The 18,544-nt window shown below is 43.3% G+C and overlaps 1 protein-coding gene across 16 annotated transcripts in view; it reads right to left on the bottom strand.

Moving 5' to 3' along the window:
• Window positions 1-18,544, bottom strand: part of LOC115202998 (tight junction protein ZO-1) — a 155,273-nt gene that overhangs the window by 59,832 nt on the left and 76,897 nt on the right. The window lies entirely within an intron of this gene.

Genomic DNA, 18,544 nt, shown 5'->3' with positions numbered 1-18,544 from the left:
CTAACCATAAACATCAATGCCTGTCTTTAAAATCAATACACAAGTATATATACAAGTATATATTTTTAAACCTGCATATTTAGCTAATATTGCCTGCTAACATGAGTTTCTTATAACTAGGGAAATTGTGTCACTTCTCTTGCGTTCCGTGCAAGCAGTCAGGGTATATGCAGCAGTTTGGGCCGCCTGGCTCATGGCGAACTGTGTGAAGTCCATTTATTCCTAACAAAGGCCGTAATTAATTATGACATAACATTGAAGGTTGTACAATGTAACAGCAATATTTAGACTTAGGGATGCCATCCGTTAGATAAAATACGGAACGGTTCCGTATTTCACTGAAAGAATAAATGTTTTGTTTTCGAAATTATAGTTTCCGGATTCTACCATTTTAATGACCAAAGGTTCGTATTTCTGTGTGTTATTATGTTATAATTAAGTCTATGATTTGATAGAGCCGCCTGACTGAGCGATGGTAGGCACCATCAGGCTCGTAAGCATTCATTCAAACAGCCCTTTCGTGTGTTTGCCAGCAGCTCTTCGCAATGCTTCAAGCACTGTGCTGTTTATGACTTCAAGCCTATCAACTCCCGAGATTAGGCTGGTGTAACCGATGTGAGATGGCTAGCTAGTTAGCGGGGTGCGCGCTAATAGCGTTTCAAATGTCACTCTCTCTGAGACTTGGAGTAGTTGTTCCCCTTGCTCTGCATGGGTAACGCTGCTTCGAGGGTGGCTGTTGTCGATGTGTTCCTGGTTCAAGCCCAGGTAGAAGCGATGAGAGGGACGGAAGCTATACTGTTACACTGGTCCTTTATCCTTGTCTTGTCCCGTGTATATGTATATGTATATATAGGCTAACTTCTGGCTAGCTTCTGTTGTGGATTTCAGATTTGAGGTAAATAATACTTTTTTTTTTTATTGGTGAGGCGTGCTGCAGGAGAGTGTTTTGAAGTTGAGTTTTTATGAAAAAAATATACTAAAAGATAGGCGAAGAAAAGATATAAATATATATATATATACATCTTTTCTTCGCATATCTTTTTGTATATTTTTTTTCATAAAAACTCAACTTCAAAACACTCTCCTGCAACACGCCTCACCAATAAAAAAAAAAGTATTATTTACCTCAAATCTGAAATCCACAACAGAAGCTAGCCAGAAGTTAGCCAGTTCACTAGCTAACGTTAGAATTCAGCTAACCATGGTTGGCGGTCATCAGCTATCCCTTAGCTCGAAAAGCTATCGGCAGTTTTGTACAACGCGACTCAGACCAGAGCATACGGACCTATTTTCTCTACATATCCCCGGATTTATACCGCAAGCTCTGGACATTTACACCTGGATCTTGCAGCTAGCTAGCTGCTATCCGAGTGACTATTGGCTAACGTCGGTCCCGGAGCTAACATCAATTATTCCGGAGCTAGCCAGCTGAAGAGTTCCATCAGCCCCTCCTGGGCTACAATCACCTATCCGGACCCGTTTTACTGCCGATGCAGAGCCCCATCGGGCCTTCACGACTGGACTACCGACGTTATCTGCCCGACGGAGTTATCCAACTGGCCCCTCCGTCGCGACGTAACCTGAACGCCCATCTGCGGCCAACTAATCGTTAGCTGTCTTATCGGCTGCTATCTGAATAGGTCTATCGGCCAATTTTCTTGGGCCACTATAACTATAACTATTTTGCCAATTGGATTGGTCCAATGGATTGGTCTACCACACGGAACCCCACTAATCTACCGACGGAAACGCACGAGGTGGCTAAAAACAGACCATCTTCTGCCAACTTGCTACCCATGGCCTGGCTAGCTGTCTGAATCGCCGTGACCGCAACCGACCTCACTACTCACTGGACCCTTTTGATCACTTGGCTAAGCATGCCTCTCCTTAATGTCAATATGCCTTGTCCATTGCTGTTCTGGTTAGTGTTTATTGGCTTATTTCACTGTAGAGCCTTTAGCCCTGCTCATTATACCTTATCCAACCTCTCAGTTCCACCACCCACACATGCGATGACATCACCTGGTTTCAATGATGTTTCTAGAGACAATATATCTCTCATCATCACTCAATGCCTAGGTTTACCTCCACTGTATTCACATCCTACCATACCTTTGTCTGTACATTATAACATGAAGCTATTTTATCGCCCCAGCAACCTGCTCCTTTTACTCTCTGTTCCGGACGTCCTAGACGACCAATTCCCATAGCTTTTAGCCGTACCCTTATCCTACTCCTCCTCTGTTCCTCTGGCGATGTAGAGGTGAATCCAGGCCCTGCAGTGCCTAGCTCCACTCCTATTCCCCAGGCGCTCTCTTTTGATGACTTCTGTAACCATAATAGCCTTGTTTTCATGCATGTTAAAATTAGAAGCCTCCTCCCTAAGTTTGTTTTATTCACTGCTTTAGCACACTCTGCCAACCCGGATGTCCTAGCCGTGTCTGAATCATGGTTTAGGAAGACCACCAAAAACTCTGAAATCTCCATCCTTAACTACAACATTTTCAGACAAGATAGAATGGCCAAAGGGGGCGGTGTTGCAATCTACTGCAGAGATAGCCTGCAGAGTTCTGTCCTACTATCCAGGTCTGTACCCAAACAATTTGAACTTCTACTTTTAAAAATCCACCTCTCTAAAAACAAATCTCTCACAGTTGCCGCCTGCTATAGACCACCCTCTGCCCCCAGCTGTGCTCTGGACACCATATGTGAACTGATTGCCCCCCATCTATCTTCAGAGCTCGTGCTGCTAGGTGACCTAAACGGTGACATGATTAACACCCCAGCCATCCTACAATCTAAGCTTGATGCCCTCAATCTCACACAAATTATCAATGAACCTACCAGGTACACCCCCAAAGCCGTAAACACGGGCACCCTCATAGATATCATCCTAACCAACTTGCCCTCCAAATACACCTCTGCTGTTTTCAACCAAGATCTCAGCGATCACTGCCTCATTGCCTGCATCCGTAATTGGTCAGCGGTCAAACGACTTCCACTCATCACTGTCAAACGCTCCCTGAAACACTTCAGTGAGCAGGCCTTTCTAATCGACCTGGCCCGGGTATCCTGGAAGGATATTGACCTCATCCCTTCAGTAGAGGATGCCTGGTTATTTAAAAAAAAAATGCTTTCCTCATCATCTTAAATAAGCATGCCCCATTCAAGACATTTAGAACCAGGAACAGATGTAGCCCTTGGTTCTCTCCAGACCTGACTGCCCTTAACCAACACAAAAACATCCTGTGGCGTTCTGCATTAGCATCGAACAGCCCCCGTGACATGCAACTTTTCAGGGAAGTTAGAAACCAATATACACAGGCAGTTAGAAAAGCCAAGGCTAGCTTTTTCAAGCAGAAATTTGCTTCCTGCAACACAAACTCAAGTTCTGGGACACTAAAGTCCTTAGAGAATAAGAGCACCTCCTCCCAGCTGTCCACTGCACTGAGGATAGGAAACTCTGTCACCACCGATAAATCCATTATAATTGAGAATTTAAATAAGCATTTCTCTACGGCTGGCAATGCTTTCCACCTGGCTACCCCTACCCCGGTCAACAGCACTGCGCCCCCCACAGCAACTCGCCCAAGCCTTCCCCATTTCTCCTTCTCCCAAATCCAGTCAGCAAAATCTGGACCCCTACAAATCAGCCGGGCTACACAATCTGGACCCTTTCTTTCTAAAATGATCTGTCGAAATTGTTGCAACCCCTATTACTAGCCTGTTCAACCTCTCTTTCGTGTCGTCTGAGATTCCCAAAGATTGGAAAGCAGCTGCAGTCATCCCCCTCTTCAAAAGGCGGGGACACTCTTGACCCAAACTGCTATAGACCTATATCTATCCTACCCTGCCTTTCTAAAGTCTTCGAAAGCCAAGTCAACAAACAGATTACCGACCATTTTGAATCCCACCGCACCTTCTCTGCTATGCAATCTGGTTTCAGAGCTGGTCATGGGTGCACCTCAGCCACGCTCAAGGTCCAAAACGATATCTTAACCGCCATCGATAAGAAACAATACTGTGCAGCCGTATTCATTGACCTGGCCAAGGCTTTCGACTCTGTCAATCACCACATCCTCATCGGCAGATTCAATAGCCTTGGTTTCTCAAATGATTGCCTCGCCTGGTTCACCAACTACTTCTCTGATAGAGTTCAGTGTGTCAAATCGGAGGGCCTGTTGTCCGGGCCTCTGGCAGTCTCTATGGGGGTGCCACAGGGTTCAATTCTTGGGCCGACTCTTTTCTCTGTATACATCAATGATGTCGCTCTTGCTGCTGGTGAGTCTCTGATCCACCTCTACGCAGACGACACCATTCTGTATACTTTTGGCCCTTCTTTGGACACTGTTAACTACCCTCCAGACGAGCTTCAATGCCATACAACTCTCCTTCCGTGGCCTCCAACTGCTCTTAAATACAAGTAAAACTAAATGCATGCTCTTCAACCGATCGCTGCCTGCACCTGCCCGCCCATCCAGCATCACTACTCTGGACGGTTCTGACTTAGAATATGTGGACAACTATAAATACCTAGGTGTCTGGTTAGACTGTAAACTCTCCTTCCAGACTCACATCAAACATCTCCAATCCAAAGTTAAATCTAGAATTGGCTTCCTATTTCGCAACAAAGCATCTTCCACTCATGCTGCCAAACATACCCTCGTAAAACTGACCATACTACCGATCCTCGACTTCGGCGATGTCATTTACAAAATAGCCTCCAATACCCTACTCAATAAATTGGATGCAGTCTATCACAGTGCCATCCGTTTTGTCACCAAAGCCCCATATACTACCCACCACTGCGACCTGTACGCTCTCGTTGGCTGGCCCTCGCTTCATACTCGTCGCCAAACCCACTGGCTCCAGGTCATCTACAAGACCCTGCTAGGTAAAGTTCCCCCTTATCTCAGTTCGCTGGTCACCATAGCAGCACCCACCTGTAGCACGCGCTCCAGCAGGTATATCTCTCTGGTCACCCCCAAAGCCAATTCCTCCTTTGGCCGTCTCTCTTTCCAGTTCTCCGCTGCCAATGACTGGAACGAACTACAAAAATCTCTAAAACTGGAAACACTCATCTCCCTCACTAGCTTTAAGCACCAGCTGTCAGAGCAGCCCCCAGATCACTACACCTGTACATAGCCCTAACCCTAACGTATTTATTTATTTTGCTCCTTTGCACCCCATTATTTATATTTCTACTTTGCACTTTCTTCCATTGCAAATCTACCATTCCAGTGTTTTACTTGCTATATTGTATTTACTAAGCCACCATGGCCTTTTTTGCATTTACCTCCCTTATCTCACCTCATTTGCTCACTTTGTATATAGACTTATTTTTCTACTCTATTATTGACTGTATGTTAGTTTTACTCCATGTGTAACTCTGTGTTGTTGTATGTGTCAAACTGCTTGCTTTATCTTGGCCAGGTCGCAATTGTAAATGAGATCTTGCTCTCAACTTGCCTACCTGGTTAAATAAAGGTGAAATAAATAAATAAAAAATAATGTTCTCATGTTCTGAGCAAGGAACTTAAATGTTAGCTTTTTTACATGGCACATTTACTTTCTTCTCCAACACTTTGTTTTGGCATTATTTAAACCAAATTGAACGTTTCATTATTTATTTGAGGCTAAATTGATTTTATTGATGTATTAAGTTAAAATAAGTGTTCATTCAGTATTGTTGTAATTGTCATTATTACAAATAAAAATTAAAAAAATACAAAATCAAAAAAAAGAAAAAGAATCAGCTGATTAATCGGTATCGGCTTTTTTTGGCCCTCCAATAATCGGTATCGGCGTTGAAAAATCATAATCCGTCGACCTCTAGTTCATAGCTATATCTTTCCATAACATCTGCGGTTGCAAAGATGATCTATACAGTGCATTTGGAAAGTATTCAGACACCTTGACTTTTACCACATTGTTACGTTACAGCCTTATTCTAAAAATGGATTACATTTATTTTTTCATCAATCTTCACACAATACCCCACAATGACAAAGCAAAAACAGGTTTTTATAAATTTTTTTCAAGTTTATTACAAACAAAAAACAGAAATATCACATTTCCATAAGTATTCAGGCCCTTAACTCAGTACTTTGTTGAAGCACCTTTTGGCAGCAATTACAGCCTCGACTCTTCTTGGGTATGACACTACAAGCTTGGCACACCTGTATTTGGAGAGTTTCTCCCATTCTTCTCCGCAGATCCTCTCAAGCTCTGTCAGGTTGGATGGGTAGCGTCGCTGCACAGCTATTTTCAGGTCTCTCCAGAGATCTTTGATCGGGTTCAAGTCCGGGCTTTGGCTGGGCCACTCAAGGACATTGAGACTTGTCCCGAATCCACTCCTGCGTAGTCTTGGTTGTGTGCTTAGGGTCATTGTCCGGTTGGAAAGTGAACCTTCGCCCCAGTCTGAGATCCTGAGCACTCTGGAGCAGGTTTTCATCAAGGATCTCTCCATACTTTGCTCCGTTCATCTTCCCTCGATCCTGCCTAGTCTCCCAGTCCCTGCCGCTGAAGAACATTCCCACAACACGATGCTGCCACCACCATGATTCACCGCCAAAGAGTTCCATCTTGGTTTCAATCAACCAGAGAATCTGTTTCTCATGGTCTGAGAGTCTTTAGGTGTCTTTTGGCAAACTCCAAGCGGGCTGTCATGTGCCTTTTACAGAGGAGTGGCTTCCGTCTGGCCATTCTACCATAAAGGCCTGATTTTTGGAGTGCTGCCGAGATGGTTGTCCTTTTGGAAGGTTCTCCCATCTCCACAGAGGAACACTGAAGCTCTGTCAGAGTGACCATCGGGTTCTTGGTAACCTCTGTGACCAAGGCCCTTTCCCCCCCGATTGCTCAGTTTGGCCAGGTTGGCCAGCTCTAGGAAGAGTCTTGGTAGTTCCCAACTTCTTTCATTTAAGAATGATGGAGGCCAATGTGTTCTTGGGGACCTTCAATGCTGCAGAAATGTTTTGGTATCCTTCCCCAGATCTGTGCCTCGACATAATCCTGTCTCGGAGCTCTACGGACAATTCCTTTGACCACATGGCTTTGTTTTTGCTCTGACATGCACTGTCAACCTCTTATAGACAGGTGTGTGCCTTTCCAAATCATGTCCAATCAATTGAATTTACCACAGGTGGACTCCAATCAAGTTGTAGAAACATCTTAAGGATGATCAATGGAAACAGGATGCACCTGAGCTCAATTTTGAGTCTCACAGCAAAGGGTCTGAATATTTCTGTTAATTATTTGTAATAAATTTGCCTATATTTCTAAAACCTGTTATCGCTTTGTCATTATGGGGTATAATTGTGTGTAGATTGATGAGGATTTTTTATTTTTTATTTCATTCATTTTAGAATAAGACTAACAGAATGTGGAAAAGGTCAAGGGGTCTGAATACTTTCAGAATGCACTGTATACTGACTAGGGAAGCCCCCATTCTGTTATAGACAGAAGCCTGTGACAAGACAGACCAATCAGGATTCATCTCTCAGGCTAGTCCAAACCCTCCGTTATCTCAGCCAATCATGTCTAGCCAGGAAGGGTCCTGTCTTTCTCCCTATATAGCTTAGTGATTTCTAATTGGCTAAACTAGGATCATAATTAAAATGTTTTATTCATATTTACGGATCCCATATAAGTTTGTATTTAAGGCACATTAAAGTTCACATGTTCAAGAAGGCATTTCTGAAGAAGAAAAATATATATATTTAAAAACGGCCTGTGATGTAGAAACTAGTATCAAACATCCCCGATCCTGTAACCAGTCACAAATGAGGATTATTTCATCTAAGAGACTTTCACAGCGCTGATTTGCAGCAGTGCTACCCAGTGACCCAGAGAGATACAGTAGGCCTAGCATATCATTCCCAGCTAGCCCACCAGCAAAGTCATCCCCACTCAACCAGATCCTAACTGTCCTCTCTCTCAGCCATTAGCAGTAGTGAGGGAGCATGATGAACTTCTGTTGGAACACAAACTTTTGCCCACAAACACCCTCTGTGCTGTTCAGCAGCACTATCAGAGCCTAAGGTTCAAAGCTGCACTGAGCCACTTCCTCAAACACATCCTGCACTTCACCTGTAATCACTGTCAAAAAAAGGTATCTAATGAACTGATAGGGCTGGATGGTATACAGTATTTTACTATACACACACACACACACACACACACACACACACACACACACACACACACACACACACACACACACACACACACACACACACACAGGTATTGACACAGACCAGTTTGGGTTTTTACTTTAACTTCTATAACGGTATTTCATCAGAATTGTTCTCACTAAAACAATAAAGTTTTTGTTTGTCTATATCTTTTACATCTAGTTAAGAAGTTTAAGTTTTTTTTTGTTAAGTTTGATAATGTGCACTAGCTTATTAGTTAGCTAGCTAGCTGAGCAATGCAGTCACACACACTTCATATGAAACAAATTAGAGTGGTAAGTGCAGCACAATGCACACAACATTAAATGCTTTACGAAGCTAGCCATCTGGCCACTGTAGCTAGTAACATAATTAAATCACAATGGATTAGTTTCCATGAAGAACCTGTAGCTGGCCACCAAGAGTAAATGTAGTGTCTTTACTTTACCTAGCTAATACAACAGCTAGTTAGCTAGTGAATGTTAGCCGGCTAGCTAAACATATTTCTATGGGATGTGTGAGATTATGGAGAGTTTATTAAATGTTTTCTTTCACATCTTGCTAGCCAGTTATCTAGCTGTGGCCATCTGGCTAGTATCAACAAGGGCTTTGTAGAACAATAGTAACATTAGCACATCTAGCTAGTTAGCCAACATTGACTAGACGATTAAGCAACACACACGGACATGCATTTCCAAAAAAACGCTTCTGCCACATTCTGGTTTGGAGAATTTGACGACTTGGTTGAAGACTTAAAGGTCCATGATGTGTGAACACAAAAGAGATCGACTGCCGACACTCCGTTCAGATGTGCTACGTACTGTTGGCAGGCAAATGTTTGACAATCCTGACGTTGAGTCTGACCCATTAGACTGCAATGAGGTCAGAGACGATAACCAGGCCCATGCAGGCAGCAGGGAATCTGGCCTTGCCAGCCCACAGGAGTTTGTAACCCCCCACACACACACACACACACACACACACACACACACACACACACTTAACACAGGTCAGGAATGTGCTGATAAGAAGCCAAGGCCCAGCTCTCTCGCGCTCTCCCTTTTATCTCTTTCCCTTGCTTCTCTCTCGCTTTTTCTCTTTTTGATAACACTGGAAATACTGAGCTCAGTATCAGAACATGCAGAGCGAGAGATTGTAACACTCAGGAAGATTACTGCATTAGTTTACTTATCACAGGACACTACTAAAAACTTTTGAAATAACAGGCTTGGGTAGGTTGTGAAAAACAGAAAAATACAACAAGCATACAGCCATTGTTTCCAGTGAAACACAAATCAGAGGTGCAGTAATTGGCAAGCCACTAACAACTCTGCCATAGGAGGAGGAACATCTCCTGCTAGTGAATGGGGCATTGGAGAGCCTTTCAGAATGAGCAACATGAGGCAGGGCCTAACGAAGGGAGGTTAATTAACGGTGACTGGGGACGGGGGTGTGTTGGCTAGTGTCGTCCTATGGAACTAAAACCAAACACGGCCCCTGACAAAACGTTCCTATGTCACCATTCTTGAGCTGGGATTTGAAAAAACAAAAACACACACACACACACACACACACACACACACACAGCTGATGTGGTAAAACAAAGAGTGTATTCAGCAGGGGGTCCTTGAGGCTGACCATGTTGGCCTCCAGAGAGCGATGGTGCCTGTCCCTACAGTACAGAGGACAACAGAGCAGCTTCCCATCCAAAACAGTTTATGCATATATTATGACGACATTTTGTAGCGTTTCTGTTTGTTTTGGCCTTCGGCAAGGGTTTCTTCGGCTGTTCGTGCACACAAAAAAAAACAATCGAGGCAAGTCAAAGTTCGGAAGCCGAAGTCTAAGCCCCTTCATCGGTGATTGGTCAACAGTAGGGATTCTAAAATTAAATGTTTGTTGTCAATCAATGAGAACTCATTTTCATGCACATTTTTTCACTTGAGAAATACTGTACCTAACATCCTAGTTAGATGTAAAATTGTACAACTAAGATCTCCTTTTAAAAAAAAAAATTATTGAGTTGAGTTTAGATTAATTATGACTATTTTGATGAAGTGTATACTGGCTACAGCGTCTCAAGATGGACAAACAATACTATTGCCGCATTTCTCGTTTTCAAGCGATGGTCGAAGGTATGGGAGCACACTCGTTCGGTTAGCCTAGCCGATTTCAGCTAGGAGCCAGCTGAGCCGGAGCATGCGGAAGCCATACCCGCTACCCCAGCAGGGCAGGGCCTCCATACATACACACACGCACAGCAGGGTCACGTGGCCCAGCCCCACTAAAAACAGAAGCCAAGTCCACTCAGAGAAATTCCCAAGCTTTCAGAGGCTCTCAGTCACAATGGCCATGTTGTGGGCCAGACTGAGGCCTACATCTACTGAATGAATGAGTTGGTTACTGTTAGGGGCCGGGCAACCATGTTCCTTTCCCATCCTGCATTTCAGAGGAGACAAAATGATCATCTCAGGGAGAAGGGGGAAAACATGCATGCTTTAATGAGTAGTACATTCATAATAATAATAATAATAATAATAATAATAACACCAACATCTAGCAAGAGCTCTGGTTCTTCTCTAGGTTTCTTCCTAGGTTCCTGCCTTTTCTTAGCCACTGTGCCTCTACATCGGCATCGCTTGCTCTTTGGGGTTTTAGGCTTGGTATCTGTATAAGCACCGTGACATCTGCTTATGTAAAAAAGGCTTTATAAATACATTTCATTGATTGATTAAACTCTAGATAAACTCAGCCTCAATCTAGGCACAGACCCAGTATCTCATTATACATGAACTAATTACAACATAGAAGTTACAGGGGACGGGACGATGTGTTGACTCAATTGGCTGGGATCCTGAGAGAGAGATGTGATAGAGGACAACATTCTCAGGTTCCACCTTAAAAGGGGTAAATAAGAGACATGTGACAAGGGTGTGCACACAGTGTGCACACTATGGCCTCAGTCAAGTACACCATCAGAACTCAATAGGAGTTGTGTGTGCATTGTGAGCAAACATTGTCTGCCATAGCCATTTGTCAAAGACAGACAACAGAGTTGTTTTGTGTGTGTGTGTGTGTGTGTGTGTGTGTGTGTGTGTGTGTGTGTGTGTGTGTGTGTGTGTGTGTGTAATCAGTGGCAGGAAGGCCTTGTTTGAATCCTTATCCTGACTGCACGTATAAAATCGGTCATTATGGACAATTTAAATTTGTCGTTTGTATAAACAGGACACTGGAGCATACAAAAAGACAGCAAAGATTACATTCTTTCTTCTGAGGAACTGTAATTGTATTACTGGAAAACGAACATTACCTCAAATGCCTTTCTGAGAAATTACAACTCATACACTTAATTAAAAGGTGAATTCTACAATTTCACAAATGGTGACTATATAACATTTGAAAGGGGTTTTCAGTGGAATAAAACTCAGAGGGCAGAGTTGAACAGTAGAAAATAGCAGGCTTAGGTTTTGCTGTGTTAATTATGCAATTTACCAACGTAAACCAAGTTGCTCCCGGGGCTGGAGTAATGATATTTTTCCTGTGTACTGAGAGAGTCAGACTTTATACACAAAATAACAGTGGATGGGAGAGGATAAGGAGAAGGTGGGAAGAGTAAAGGCGGCAGCTTGCTTCAGTTCAGCTGGCGCCTAGCCGAGTTCTGAACGAGTGTGCTCACATACTCCCTTAAAAGACCTTCACTTGATAAACGAGAAAAAAAGCGCCAATAGTATTATTTGTCCATATTGAGATGGCGTGGCCAGTGTTATTTTATTTAACCAGGAAAAGCCCATTGAGACCCATAGTCTCTTTTTCAAGGGAGACCTGGCCAAGAAGACAGCAACAATCAGTACATTACAGAATTAAAACATTCAACAATACAACATGAGCCAGCCTAAAAAAAGCATTCACTCCCCTCCGTAACATTTTTTATATTTTAAATCATTCAGTGGCACTAACATATCTAGATGAAGCATAGACTGTAGACTATTCCATGCCTCTGGTGCATAAGATGAGAAGGCAGTCTTGCCTAATACTGTGAATGTCCTGGGGACTTTAAGTAGCAACCACTTAGCAGACCGGGTATGGTAACTGCTGGTATACACCTCCTCAAAACAGTCGGAATTACTCTAAGATAACTCACTTAATTAACTCACTGGCTGGGAAGCATGTTGACGTCTTAAGGAGGGTGAGAGAAGAAGGGAGGAATAGGTAAACATGGCAGAATTGCTCAACGGGACAGACATGAACTAAAAGAAGACTAACTTAAGACGCACACACACTCTCTCTCTCCAAAGTGTGCTGGGGAGAGAGTGAGAGGAGAAGAAAGTGCTGTGCAGCTGCGTCTGAGACTGATTTAGTCTGATCTGTATCAAGGCATGTTTTAATAAAATAACACACACAGGACAGAGCAGACATGTATGAAATGTAGTGAATATTCCATAAACTGTATGAATGGCCAGCCTAGAACACAGGGACCTATGGTTGAAGTATGACCATTGTAATGACATGCATATGTAAATATTGTACATCATCGTCCATAACTTCTGTTCAGATTTAGGGGCAAAAATAATTTATGACTAAAGCAAAATAGGATGGACTTGCACTGTCAAGAGGGCTCCAGCATTGTGGCAGGTAGGTGACCTACATAACAAAAACATGATCATTTTCCGAACGAGTGACTAAAGAAATGTAGGATAAGCCATAGGATGAATCTATTTCAACGCTCTGAGAAGCAGTCAGTCATTCACACACAGAAACAACCAGCCTTGCCTGTGTCAAATCCCTTGTGCTGCTGGTGGTTCCTGACTGAGGACAAATCCTCAGTGACCTGACCTGCCAACAAGCCAAGGGTGGGTGGCTTGGCTGGCCTGGGAGCGGCAGGGACATCAAATCTCCCATTTTACAAACCAAACACGCACACTGGGGTAGCTACAGAAACGCCAGTTCCTTCTCTAGGAGCCAAAACAGAAACGCCTGCCGAGATGCTGGTTGGTGCAGAGAGCAGTCACCCCTTCCTGGAACCCAAACCCAGGGACCAGCGTGACTGGGGGAGATAAGTATCAGTCCACTGACTCAGCAGGAGGGCCGGGGGGGGGGACAAATCTGCTCTCCCTGCTGTGTGCTTCCCTGCCTGGGAAAACACCACGACACTCCCAGTCAGTACCACAATATCGACCATCCCTCCTCCCCCATTCATGATCCCTGTGATTATCCAGCCACTTTACTCACACACAGACACACCAGTAATAACATACGATACACCAGGAACAGGATACTGGCAGACTGGATCGTCTACCTGTCTGAGACAATGAGAGAACATGTGGGGTTGTTAATCTTCCCCAACACACTGTGGTATCACTCCTCCTAGATTCTAGAGAAAATTATATGTCAATCAATCTAGTCTACAGCTGTGTTTGGTACTTTTGGCTTACATAGATTAGGAATTCTGTAAGAACCCTCAAGTCAGCTGGCAAACTCAATTCTCTATCTAGCCACTTCTGGGGTCACAGATAGAAAGCAGAGAGAAGAAAATAATGGTGGACTTCAAACAGTGAAAAGGCACCCCCATATCTCTAGGATTTAATGCTGTGATTATGGGTTGAGGTCTTTTTAAAGAAGTTGCATGTGATTCAGATTATAGCCTGGCAGTGCATCTCCCCCTCTCCCCTCCCTGTAGCATGTTGTTGCTCTTTCTCTCAGTCTTGCTATAACCACCTGCCTCTGCTATGCCTGTCAGTCTTCACATTCCTTCCACAAATAAAGGTATCTATAGGACTGATACCAACTGATAAGATAAGTGCTGCACTTCATTAGAGTATCATTGCTACCAAAACATAACAGCAGGTTGCTCTCTCCTTAACAGCCCATGACTAAATAGCAAGGGGGAAGACACTTCCAACAAGAGCCTTTTTTTCTGTACTGTATAAATCTATGGACTTAAAAGAGAACGGGGAAAGAAAATACTACATCACAGCAGGCCATTTAAGGAGCATTTTAATTAAATCTGCCCCAAGAAATATGTGCATTCTGAGCAGCCATCTGAGCAGCCATTTTTGACATTTTGCATTCCAGTCCCCCTCTTGACCCATTTGGTTTTGAGCAGAGGTTGGGTGCTCTAGCTAGCTATCATACAAGCCAAGGCAGAGACAAACACCACAGTGCTTATTTCACGATCGTATGCAACACAGCCATGTGGAACTGGAATAGAATATGGCGTTGGACAGGCTGAAGGACAGCACCCTTGCCAAGAATGCTCTGAAGGCCCCAGCGTTCAGTGACAAGTGTTCAGCTGCTGCTCATCCAGGGGCAACAGTCAACTCCCCTGGGACGAAGGGATCTATCTTGGACACAGACCGTGTCAGTTTGGGACATCTTAATGAAGTCTCCAGCATGGGTGAGTGCATTCAACAGAAGAGGAAAGGGGTTGGGGAGAGGAAGAAGGAGAAATGCCACTCCCTGGAGAAAATACACAGGATCTCCTCATGTGACAGAGAGAAAAGCCCTGGCTTAGCATTGCAACGTCCACTCATGGTAATAATACAGCTATTACGGCATTCCAGTACTTTGCAATGTTTCATCATCTAAATGTGTAAAACCTCGTCCCAATATAAATGTGAAGTTGGAAACTAAATACGTTTGCTTATGTGGGTGATCGTTAATGGGACAATAGATGGCTACAACCATCAAACTAGTAGTAGTAGCTTTAAGGATAATGAAAAACAACTGTGGTGCACATTCATGTTATAAACGTATCATTCTATTTATCGTTATCGCATCAATTCAGGCAATTTGTCCAGGTATGGATTCTTGTCCTTATCGACCTACTCTAATTCAAACACAATCCAAAACAAACCATTATGTAATTCATCAAAATGATGTAAAACATTTAAATAATTTATCATACTACATGTTTTAATATAACTCCGTCAGTAACTGTAGTTTATAATGCATGTTATGAGTGCTTTATGAGACTTAGTGTAAAGAACTAGGCTACCGTTACATCATAGACAGAAGAGCTGTGTGGGTAGAGTTAGAGATTCTCCGGTACTTTTGTATACTTTTTAGGCAGCATTTCTGAACGTAAAGCTCACGAGTCAAAAAGTGGTCCCTGAAAATTGCGTCACATATGTGCACACGACACTACTCTCTCTCGCTCTACTGTGTGTGCATCTTGCTAGCTGCCACTCAAATAGCGAGGGGCTGAAGCTCATTGGCTAGAACTTGAATTGCTAGTGGGCTGGCCCATGTGGAGGAAAATGGCATTGCACAGGTTCCAGTAAACAGTCACTTTCTAACTAGGGATTTTGTGGCTACTTGTGGTAATACAGGAATTCTGCTCAGATTATGCATGTAGGGACTACACATTGACACATCCAGCCCAAAGCAGGAAGTTTAAAAAACACTTACTAGTCGCCAAAGTTCTGTAGCATGTCTTTAAGCATAACTTGATTGTATTTCACTACTAGATAAACTAGTGACAAAACGGTGACAAAACGGTGGAGTCTAGATAACTGACGGTCAGTGCTCGATAGGAAGCAGTGTTGTTTTAGAACACTTTGTCTGACCAAAACTGAGAGTTCAGCCGCACAAGCGCCCAGAGCTCCTAGCTCCTCTCTTCATGTGGGCCACTTGAAACGCTCTGTCCGCAGGCCCTCTCATGGTACAAAGAAAGAGAGCGAGAGAGAGACTAGCCCCGTCTGCACAAAAATGTCCAACAGCTCTCTCTAGCCATATTTTTTTTTGTTAAAGGACCACAAAGAGCGACCAGTGATACTGGAAAACAAAAACATCACCTCTCCAGGCCACAGACAAGCCTAATTGCACCCCCCCCCCCCCCCCCCATCGCTGATGTAAATGCGAGATGTGTAATCATCATCAAAGGAAAACAGAAGATGTAGCTCTGAGTGAGTCCACTAAGGCCACAGGGACTCGTCCTCATAATTACCACAGCCTCTCCAGTCATACATGAGAGGGAGGGCTAGAGCACAGACTGCAGAGCCTTTCAACCCCATTGCTTTCATTAATTTCACTACTCTTCTTTCGCCCTGAAAACACAAGCATGTGGCCTATTTTTAGAGCGAGCTGATACAATAAATTATTTGTATTTTTGTGGTGTTGTACTCCTATTCAGCGAGTGTAAACAGTGAAAGGCAAGAGAGAGATGAGGACAGAATTAAAATGTAGTGTGGAAGAAGAGTTAATGTCTTCATTTTCATGCAGGCTGCATGAGCTGGATTAATGGGGTTTCACACAGCTTTTGAAATGTTGGCAACAAACACGTCCACTCCTACTTCGTGCTCCAGCAGAAACACTACTATGGAAATGCTGCTGCTACTACTGTGCTGAGTGAGCTCTACCTAATCCCTTTCTCAGATAAACATGAGGCTGTGCTGCACACTTCCTCCAAGACAGGAAATGCATTATGATGAGGACAATAATAAGTAAACAATTATTTTGTGACGCTGTAAAAACTACAATTAAGTGACCATGACATGGATAATGAATAGAATTCTTACATCTTTCCTGGTTGTTAGGGTTTGATTACAGCATTCTTGACCTTTGACAGAGATGTCACCACAACTACAGATGTGATCGTGACCTGTTCCAGGTGTCACAACACTCTGGTCTAGAAACAGCCTTCTATTAATTCAGATCATTCTCTGTGTCCTTCATTACTCAATGTGACTCTGACCACTGGAATATGCGTGGTGAAATTCCTCTGGACACACATGGGCCTGTGACAGGACAGATAAAACCATAGGCATTCAAGTTACACTTTTCACACAACATTGCTGGCATTACTCATAGCTAGAGAGATATTGCATGTATGGTGTGTTGTACTACAAACATCTATAGGAGTTAAATAGTTATGTGAAGTGAATTAGGGGGGGTGTGGGTCTGAGGGGCGTGCACTGCTTAACGTGGCCTCAAAGCTATTCCTTAATCAAGCAGTGATCCCAAACAACAGCCCCTAACTCAATGTAAGGTAAGGTATCCTATAATGAAAACGTAACAGTCCAAGCAGAGGTGATGTATTCAGATTGAACAAGTGGGCCAGAGAGTGACAGCCAAATGAACCAGAAGGCTTATTTCTCAGTGAACACATGCTGGTAGCAACACATTCTATATAAAACAGATGATAGCCTTCTTGACACACCAAGCATCATCCAGCAAACAGAACGTTACACTTCAGTTGTCACTTGCACTTACTTTATTTCAATGGACAACCCAGTTTAAATATCTAAAGTATGTTGTAGTGTGACACACCACATAGGACAAACCTGCATTACATCACCTGAGATGGTTCCACCTGAACTGGAAAAACAGACCAAACCTGAATTTCATTAGTGTGAAACTACATGACACATTCCTAGGTTGTCAGACAACTCTGTGTGACAGAGGAAACAATTGGCACACTTGAAAACATTGGTATTGTTGTAATTTGTGGATGAACCTATTTACAACCACTCCCAAAATGTGTTGCTGCCAGCATTCACCTGGTCAAACACAGTTGAAACAACTCAAACCACTAGAACTGATACATGACGTATTTGAATCCACATGGCTTTGGCTGACTAGACTGGGGCATAGCCTATCTCGACCCTACACAGTGTGTGTGGAGCAATAGCATGTACAATTGAGACGTGTCTAACTTGACCCCATTCACACGAAAATCTGCACAGGCCCAGTAAACAAACATGATTGCCCGGTGAATGACGCCGAGATAAAACTACAGGCTGTAGTTTACTATTGGTTCTAATGAACAATCGTGTTCATGACAAACTCAAAATTGTAACTAACCATCAGCATTGAAGAAATGGTATGCAGTCCCTATATGTACAGTGGCGGTTCTAGACCATTTCACTGGGGGGGCCAGTTGTACTGTTAGAGGGGCCAGTTACATTAGACGTTATTGTTGTCATATCGTTTTCTTCACTGCATTGCAGGCATTAGCAGGCAAAATACCATGTTCATAATCATTAGTGTTCCGCGTTGCCACTGTCTAATAACGGATGTAAAAAAAGAACGATAGCAAAAATTAGTTATGTAAAAATTATTTAATACTCAACATTTAGGGGGGCCACACGGGGGTCCAAAATTGTTGTTACAGGGGCACTGCCCCCCCCCCCCCCCCCCCCCTCTCCAGAACCTCCCCTGCATATGTAGATGATCAACAGGTGTTTTATTGGGGCACCTCCGACAATAATATGCATACAAGTTGTCAGTTTAGTGAGCCATCTGTTTAGTGTACCCATTCTGTTTGGCTTCTTTTCAAAACATTATAAAATGCTGAATGCTTCATGATTCTACCTCCCTGGTCGCATGAATGACATTCACCTAACATAAATAAACTTGAGGTAACGTTCGATCAT

Source organism: Salmo trutta, chromosome 12 (genome assembly GCF_901001165.1).
Source record: "Salmo trutta chromosome 12, fSalTru1.1, whole genome shotgun sequence".
In the NCBI taxonomy this organism is placed as follows: Eukaryota; Metazoa; Chordata; class Actinopteri; order Salmoniformes; family Salmonidae; genus Salmo; species Salmo trutta.
The sequence above is the reverse complement of the archived record's forward strand: the minus strand, read 5'-3'. Positions and strand labels throughout refer to the sequence as shown.